At 43.3% G+C, this 7,500-nt stretch overlaps 1 protein-coding gene and 1 pseudogene across 1 annotated transcript in view; one reads left to right on the forward strand and one right to left on the reverse strand.

Annotated features, from left to right (window-relative positions):
* Positions 1-7,500, reverse strand: part of LOC147621069 (uncharacterized) — a 43,755-nt gene that overhangs the window by 22,723 nt on the left and 13,532 nt on the right. The gene's annotated exons all lie outside the window — the stretch shown is intronic.
* LOC147621070 (uncharacterized) overlaps positions 2,679-7,500 on the forward strand; it is a 16,793-nt pseudogene continuing 11,971 nt past the window's right edge.

Raw genomic sequence — 7,500 nt, forward strand, 5'->3', positions numbered from 1 at the left:
TTGGAGACTCCCTCAGTGAGTCCCATAGATCCTTCGTATGTTGTTTTGCCTGGAGTCTCAATGAGGTTGAGCCCACGAGCAGTAACTTTAGCTTTCCAACTTTCCATTAGGGAATCCACAATGCCTACTCCGATGATGAGCATGACAGAAAGTGCACCCGTTACCACTGTAGTTAGTACAACACCGCTACCTAGTGGTACAGTACCTACAACAGTGCGTACCAGTGCATATCGACCATATGTACCTATCGCTACTCATGCTCAGGTAGCTCCTACACCTCCTCTTATGCCAATGGCGTATGCTCCCCGAATGCCTTACCACAACCCTTATCCAAGATGAGCTAGGCCTAGTCACATATCCTATCCTACATCAGCTGCATACATATCAAGACCACTGCCAACTCCTGCAAAAACCAGGCCATCCCACAAGTGCCTCCACCAGTTATGCTTGCTCACTTAGGTGATTTAGCAGCATTTGCTCAAACGATCGGACGATCTATTGTGGAAAACATGCGTGGCATGCCTGAGAGAGAGCCTAGAAGCAAGGCGATACAAGTTGCCAAGCTCACTCAGAACTTCAGTGGTGGTAATGAAGATGTTAGGAAGCACATTGAAGTTTTTGAACACGTGTGTGATTCCTTGGAAGAGCACAATGAGCTACATAAATGTAAAGCCTTAGGCTTAATCTTGAGTGGAAAAGCCAGAGATTGGTATCGAACTTTAAGGGTTGAAGAGCGTACTCATTGTTCTTGAAAGAATACATACGTAAGGGTTGAAGAGCGTACTCATTGTTCTTGAAAGAATACATACATGAGGGTGTGCTTTGGGGAGTAGCATCTCAACTCCGAAAAGCTGAACGGGAGGAAGGAGAGTCAGTGAGAGACTTTATTAATCGACTAAAGCATCTAAATTCTCGCTATACTCCCGATAAGCGCTTCAATAACAACCAACTTCTTGATAGATTCATGCGAGGATTGTGCCATGAGGACATATACAATGGCCTAGTCATTAGAGGTCTTACGACGTGGGAAGCAATCACTGCTAATGCAATCCAGTTAGAAGACAACTTGATGATTGCAAGTAAAAAGGTGTCTTCGGAGACAAAGTCTGTCAGTTCGCAAGTATCTGGGAACGAGCCACAATGACTATAAAACCTATTACCAAGGAGCCCAAGATATCCAAAATGTCTGTAGTAGCTGACCTTACTAAGGCTCTCCAAGAATACTTTAGGGGTAATCGAGCTCCTCAAAATAGCCATATGTACCCAAGAAGAGAGCAACAATGGTGTTTGGTTTGCTTAGGACCACATAGCACGAGTGAATGTCCCACATTCAAAGTTAAATTCAATGGGAATTGCAATGCATGTGGTAAGTATGGCCATCAATCCAAGGATTGTCTAGTACTTAAGCGTATGTTAGCAAATCAGGCACCACTAGCCTGGTCAAACACACCTCAAGTACCTGCATTGATACCTGCACCACCTGTCGAGCAACCGTCACAACACATAGTTCCAAGGAACCCAAATGTAGTCCAGTCTGTGTCGTTACCACTGCCAGTGCTAGGACCACAACCTCCACATCCGAGGATTACCCCTATAAATCAGATGGGTTGTGAGTCACATAGTGCGTGTGGGGATTATGAAGAGGATATAGACCCCACTGTTTCATATGGGATTGATACGTTTGAAATGACTCCCCAATACATGGAGGATCATTTCGGGCAAGTCAAGCATGTATATCAAGCGGCTGCTCTCGCCCACAAGAGGGCAAAACCTTAATACCATGGCCAGGAGACCACCTCTTCGATGCTACGATTGTGGTGGACCGCATCATGTAGCGAAGTGCCCTAATAGGCTACAGAAGATTGCTGCTCAAATGCAACCAAATCAAGGGAGCATGTCAAGAATGCTGGTACTTACATGTAATCGTTGCGGCATAGATCATTTGATTGCTCAATGTCCACATAATCCGGTGCACCCAAGATTACGCCATTGAATTTAGTTGAGGTCACCAATGAGGCACTAGGAACCACACCTGTTGTACCCGCGAATGTAGTCACACGATCAATGCTTCAAAATTAAAACTACATTCTTGAAGAGAGGGATACTGCATCAATTGCTCGAGCAAAGAAAAAGAGAACGCGACGGAAGAGATCGCTTAATACCACAAGCTCCAAGCCTAGTTCAAAGACTAATATAGGCACAGAAGACGACCCCGTGTATATGAATGATCTTGAAGATGATTCTGATTCAATAGAAACCATGGGGACCAAAGCCACTACTTTAAGGGAGGAACCCACTCGGGAGCTCATCGAAGGAGAATCAAGCGAATACATAAATCAGGGGAAACCAAATCAGCTAATGCCCTCTCGGCTACCCAGACTGACTGAGACTCCCAAAGACAAGCCACGTGGGCCAAAAACCCTCAAGAAAAAGATTGGAACTTACCCAAACCCAGTTGAGGAGATTGAACAAGTGCAACACTTAAGGGGTTTGGTGGAAGAAACACAAAGAGAACTGGAGCCAACAGACCCTAGAAGAATCAAAATTCCAGACACAGTGTTTCCTACACAAGTTTAGCCTCTCACAGAAGCCATAAACCGTTAGCTATACCTAGTATCATTCGGGAAGAAAGTGAGGATAGGACATCAGGAAGTGGGCAGACACCCTTCTTGCTTGAAAGAATGTTTAGTGAGGGAATGCTTGACCCCATCGAAGAGGAAGTGATTCCATCTTCACCAGTCCCTAGTCAGGGGCCGACATCTCGAAAAGTACCGTTGAATGTGTCCAAACTAATGGATTTCATGTCCTCTGAAATAAGAACCACGATCATATCCAAGCTATACGGAGATCCTGAGATATTCTTAGTTCTTCGGGCATTTCTCAATGGAGAACTGAAGACGGGGTTACCACAATTTGTAAATATGGATAGACATGACACGCTTCAAGATGAAGAGTAACATTTGGATCTACGGCCCAACCTAGATGAAGACTCGATCGTTGAAATACCTGTTAACAAGTTGGGACAGTACTTTGAAGGTGACGAATCTAATGCAACCCTTCCCATTACTACCAAGGGATTAACTCTAAAGGGAATCCTTGATGGTGGTGCTGGAGTGAGCATTGTGACTAAAAACTGTTGGGAATCTATGGGAAGACCTCACCTAGAAGTCACAAACATAGTGGTTAAGATGGCAAACGGAACTATAGCTAAACCTATTGGAATGCTAAGGGACCTTAAGATCAAGGTTCTGGGATACAAGGTAAGACATACTTTCATTGTAATGGATTTCTCTAATCATCCTATGTCATATCAAATGATCTTAGGATGCCCCTTCATGAGGGAAGCACAAATGGTGCATGACTGGTCGAAAAACCATGTCTACTTACAATTCCAGGACTCTGTCATTCGAGTTGATCTTGAGAATGGTCGCGCGCATCCTTTAGGAAGCAAGGTTATCATCGATAATCGATCGGATACCACTATTCACTCAGCCCCATTAAAGTATTGCTATACATGCAAAAAAGAGACTGATGATGGGAAAGATTCTCCTTATATGGATGTCCTACCGGGCATGACTAAGTCGGATAATGTGGATTGGGTACACATAGTGGCAACCATAGACACATGGAAAATAGGCACAAGGTGGGTAACGCTTGAGGGGCAAGATATACCACCATTAGTGCCAGTAAACATGATAGGTGTTATGCACTTGACTCCTGATGGCAAGAAAGTGGCAAACTCCCTTGACACTGACAGTAGTGAAGACTCTGACCAATGTAACTTTGAGTCTGAATCTCAAGAAGAAACTGACTCTGAGCCTGATAGGAGATATGAATCAAATATTCACCCAAGTGTGGAAGCAACGTGCTCAAGGCCTAGGACAGTCACCTCTTGCAGTTCATCCGAAAGTGAGGGGGACACAAGTGAAGATCGACCAAGTGAGTCCGAATCTGATAGAAACAAAAATCAAAAACTTGGTAAGAAGAAAACGAGACATAAGCGACAACGCTATCGAGCTAATGTACGGACTACAATAAACAAAGAGAGATCCACTACAGAATGGCTTAATTATGTAGGAGCTATTGATGCTCATCGTCGGAAGTTAGCGGATAATTGGGGACAATACCTCCAAAGTTTCATGTGGTGCATTCCGCAACCTCATGACGTCGCCCAATTAGAAATTGAAGAGAAGCCGAAACTAAGCCGTACTACGAGAAGGCACCAAAACCGAGAGTTAGCTCAGCAACAAAAAAGGATGCGGAATTAAAAGAAAAAAGCATGGCACAACAAGAACCGGTAGACTTACACCCAGCACCCGAGCATTTCAGATCGTTTACCATGGGGGAACGTAAAGTCGTCTACACAAAAGCCCAACGAACGCCTACCAATGGGAGTAGCGGTGTCTACGATGGCCCGGCGATAGTTAAGGAGATAGAACTAGCAGAACCAGGTGAGGAGTCTAACCCAATTTTTATTGCTCAAGACCTCACCAAGACGGAAGAAGCTACACTTAAGAGGCTTCTTAAAGAATTCAAGGACATATTTGCTTGGACATACCATGATATGAAGGATGTTTCACCCTCTGTGGTGCAACACTAAATTCCAATGATTAGCACTGCTAAACCAGTCCAGCAACGTCCCTACCCAATGAATCCTAAGTATGCAAAGATTGTGCAAGAGAAAATTGAAAAGCTTATAAAATGTGGATTCATATACCCTATTGAGCACTCAGAATGGGTTTCTCCGATAGTCATTGTACCAAAGAAGAATGGGAAACTCAGAGTGTGCATTGATCTCAAAAAGGTTAATGCAGCCCCCAAAAGGGATCATTATCCCTTGCCGTATTCTGAACATGTGCTTGAAAGAGTTGTAGATAAGGAGGCTTATAGCTTTTTAGATGGGTACTCTGGATATAATCAGATCACAATTGTAGTAGAGGACCAAGCTAAAACAGCTTTTATAACGGAGTTTGGAGTGTTTGCCTTTCGCATCATGGCTTTTGACTTGACCAATGCACCTGCAACATTCCAACACAACCTTTAAGGAATATCTAAGGGACTTTTGTGAAGCTTTCTTAGATGATCTTTGTGTTCATTCCTCTTGGGACGAGCACTTGATGTATTTACGAAAAATATTTGATGAAAGGTGTAGAGTATATCGCATCTCATTGAATCCTTTCAAATGCCAATTCTGGGTTAAACACGGAGTTATTCTAGGGCATATAGTGTCCAAAAATGGGATTTCCACTGACGAGAGTAAAATCAAGGTCATTCTGGAATTGCCCCCACCCACCAACTATAAGGGAGTCCAACGCTTTATGGGCCATGTTGGTTATTATCGAAGATTTATTTTATTCTTCGCTGAGATAGCTCGGCCATTGTACAAGCTTCTCATCGAGTTTTTTTGGACCGAAGATTGTGACCGTGCCTATGAGCTATTAAAGAAGGCCTGGCAAGTGCTCCAATCTTGAGAATGCCTAACTAGGATTTAATCTTCCATGTGCATATTAATGCATCAAACTTTGCTATTGGGTGTGTACTAACTCAACCTGGAGAACATAAACTAGACTACCCCATTAGCTTTACCAGTCGCCAGTTGAACGATGCTGAAATGAACTACACCACTACGGAGTGAGAAGGGTTGGCAATGATATATGCAGTAAAGAAATTTCGTTATTACCTTCTTGCCACCGAGTTTGTTTTCTATGTGGATCATCAAGCATTGTTGTATTTGGTAAACAAACCATGCTCCACAGGAAGAATCACACGATGGCTATTGATTCTTCTTAAGTTTGATTTCACTGTCGTTGTTTGTGAGATCGAGCAAAAAACATGTCATGGCTGATCATTTGTCTCGCATACCTAATGGTGAAGCTCCTACGGGAGTTGATGATGACTTACCTGACAGTTCCTTGTTCATGGTGGAGACAATGCCTGAATGGAGTGAGAAGATTGTTAACTTTTTGGTTAATGGCTTTCCACCTAAAGAGCTTCGTAAAGACCTAGCTCGAAAGCTGATCAAGGAATGCGAACCCTATTGCTTGATGGCCGAGACTCTTTATAAAAGAGGAAAGGATGACGTTCTTAGGCGTTGTGCCCGATGAGTATCTATATATTTTACAAGAGGCACATATGGGCGTAGCCGGTGGTCACTTCTCAGGAGACTTAACGGCGCGAAAGATCTTACAATCAGGGTATTGGTGGCCCACTATGTTCCAAGATGCATCACTTTTTGTGAAGGGTTGCGATGAATGCCAACGCTACAAGAGACCCCAGCGGAAAGATCGGATGCCCCTACATCCAATTAAAGTAAACCAACCATTTGAAAAGTGAGGTTTAGACTTTGTAGGTCCAATTAGCCCAGCGGCTCGCAACACACAATCTCGTTATATTATTGTGGCCACTGACTATGTGACTAAATGGACTGAAGCGAAAGCGACACGTAAGGCAAAAGCGAGGACAACAGCTAAGTTCCTCTTTAAAAATATAATCACACACTTCGGTTGTTCTTTTGAACTTGTAACCGACAATGGTACGCATTTTATAAATAAAGTGATTAAGGAGCTCACAACAAATTTCATGATATCCCATTATAAATCTACTCCGTATTATCCGCAAGCGAATGGCCAAGTCGAGAGTACCAACAAGACCTTAATCTCTGTTCTAACAAAAATTGTTGAGGCTCATCGCACGGATTAGGATCTAAAGCTTACGACAGCTTTATGGGCCTATCGTACTGCGTACAAAGTGGATATTAATTGCACACCATTTAAGAAGGTATATGACCAAGAAGCAGTCATGCCATGGGAATTTGTCATTCCTAGTCTTCGTGTTGCTACTCAAGAGGGTTGGGATGGTAATCCCTTAGTAGAGCATTTGCATATCCTTGAGCGACTAAACGAAGAAAGACAATTAGCTGTGTACAATGCCCTTGTGAAGAAGGATAGAAGAAAAAAATGGTTTGATCGCCACACTTGAAAGACAAGGACATCAAAGTTGGGGATAAAGTCTTGATGTATGGAGTGCGTAACAAAAAGAAGAAGCTCAAATATGCTGGTAAGGGACCGTATAGAGTACGTGAAATTACCCCGCAAGGTACCATCCGAGTGGAGACTCTCGACGGAGTTGAAACTATTGGATTTCTCAATGGGAGTAAATTCAAAAGATACTATGACCCCTTGAGCCAAGAGGAGTTACATGCAATCCATCAGAAGAGGACAACCAAAGAACAAGCTGAGCTTAAGAAGATACAAGCAAGAGTTGAAGCCAAAGAACGTCAACAGCGTGTTAGGCGCCAACGAGAAGCCAACTTGGAAATTACGCAAGCATTTTTCGAGGAGACAGAGGAGGATTCACTGGAATTTGACCCGCCTCTAAGATACCCAATTAAGCTACAGAGTCCTTACGGGGAAGTGCTGTATAATGCATTATTGGATACGGGAGCTCAACACAATTTGCTGTCATATGGTGTGTGGTGTCAACTTGGAAAACCACCTTTAG

Source organism: Cibotium barometz, chromosome 30 (genome assembly GCF_041138505.1).
Source record: "Cibotium barometz isolate CiBa-2024 chromosome 30, ASM4113850v1, whole genome shotgun sequence".
Classification (NCBI taxonomy): domain Eukaryota; kingdom Viridiplantae; phylum Streptophyta; class Polypodiopsida; order Cyatheales; family Cibotiaceae; genus Cibotium; species Cibotium barometz.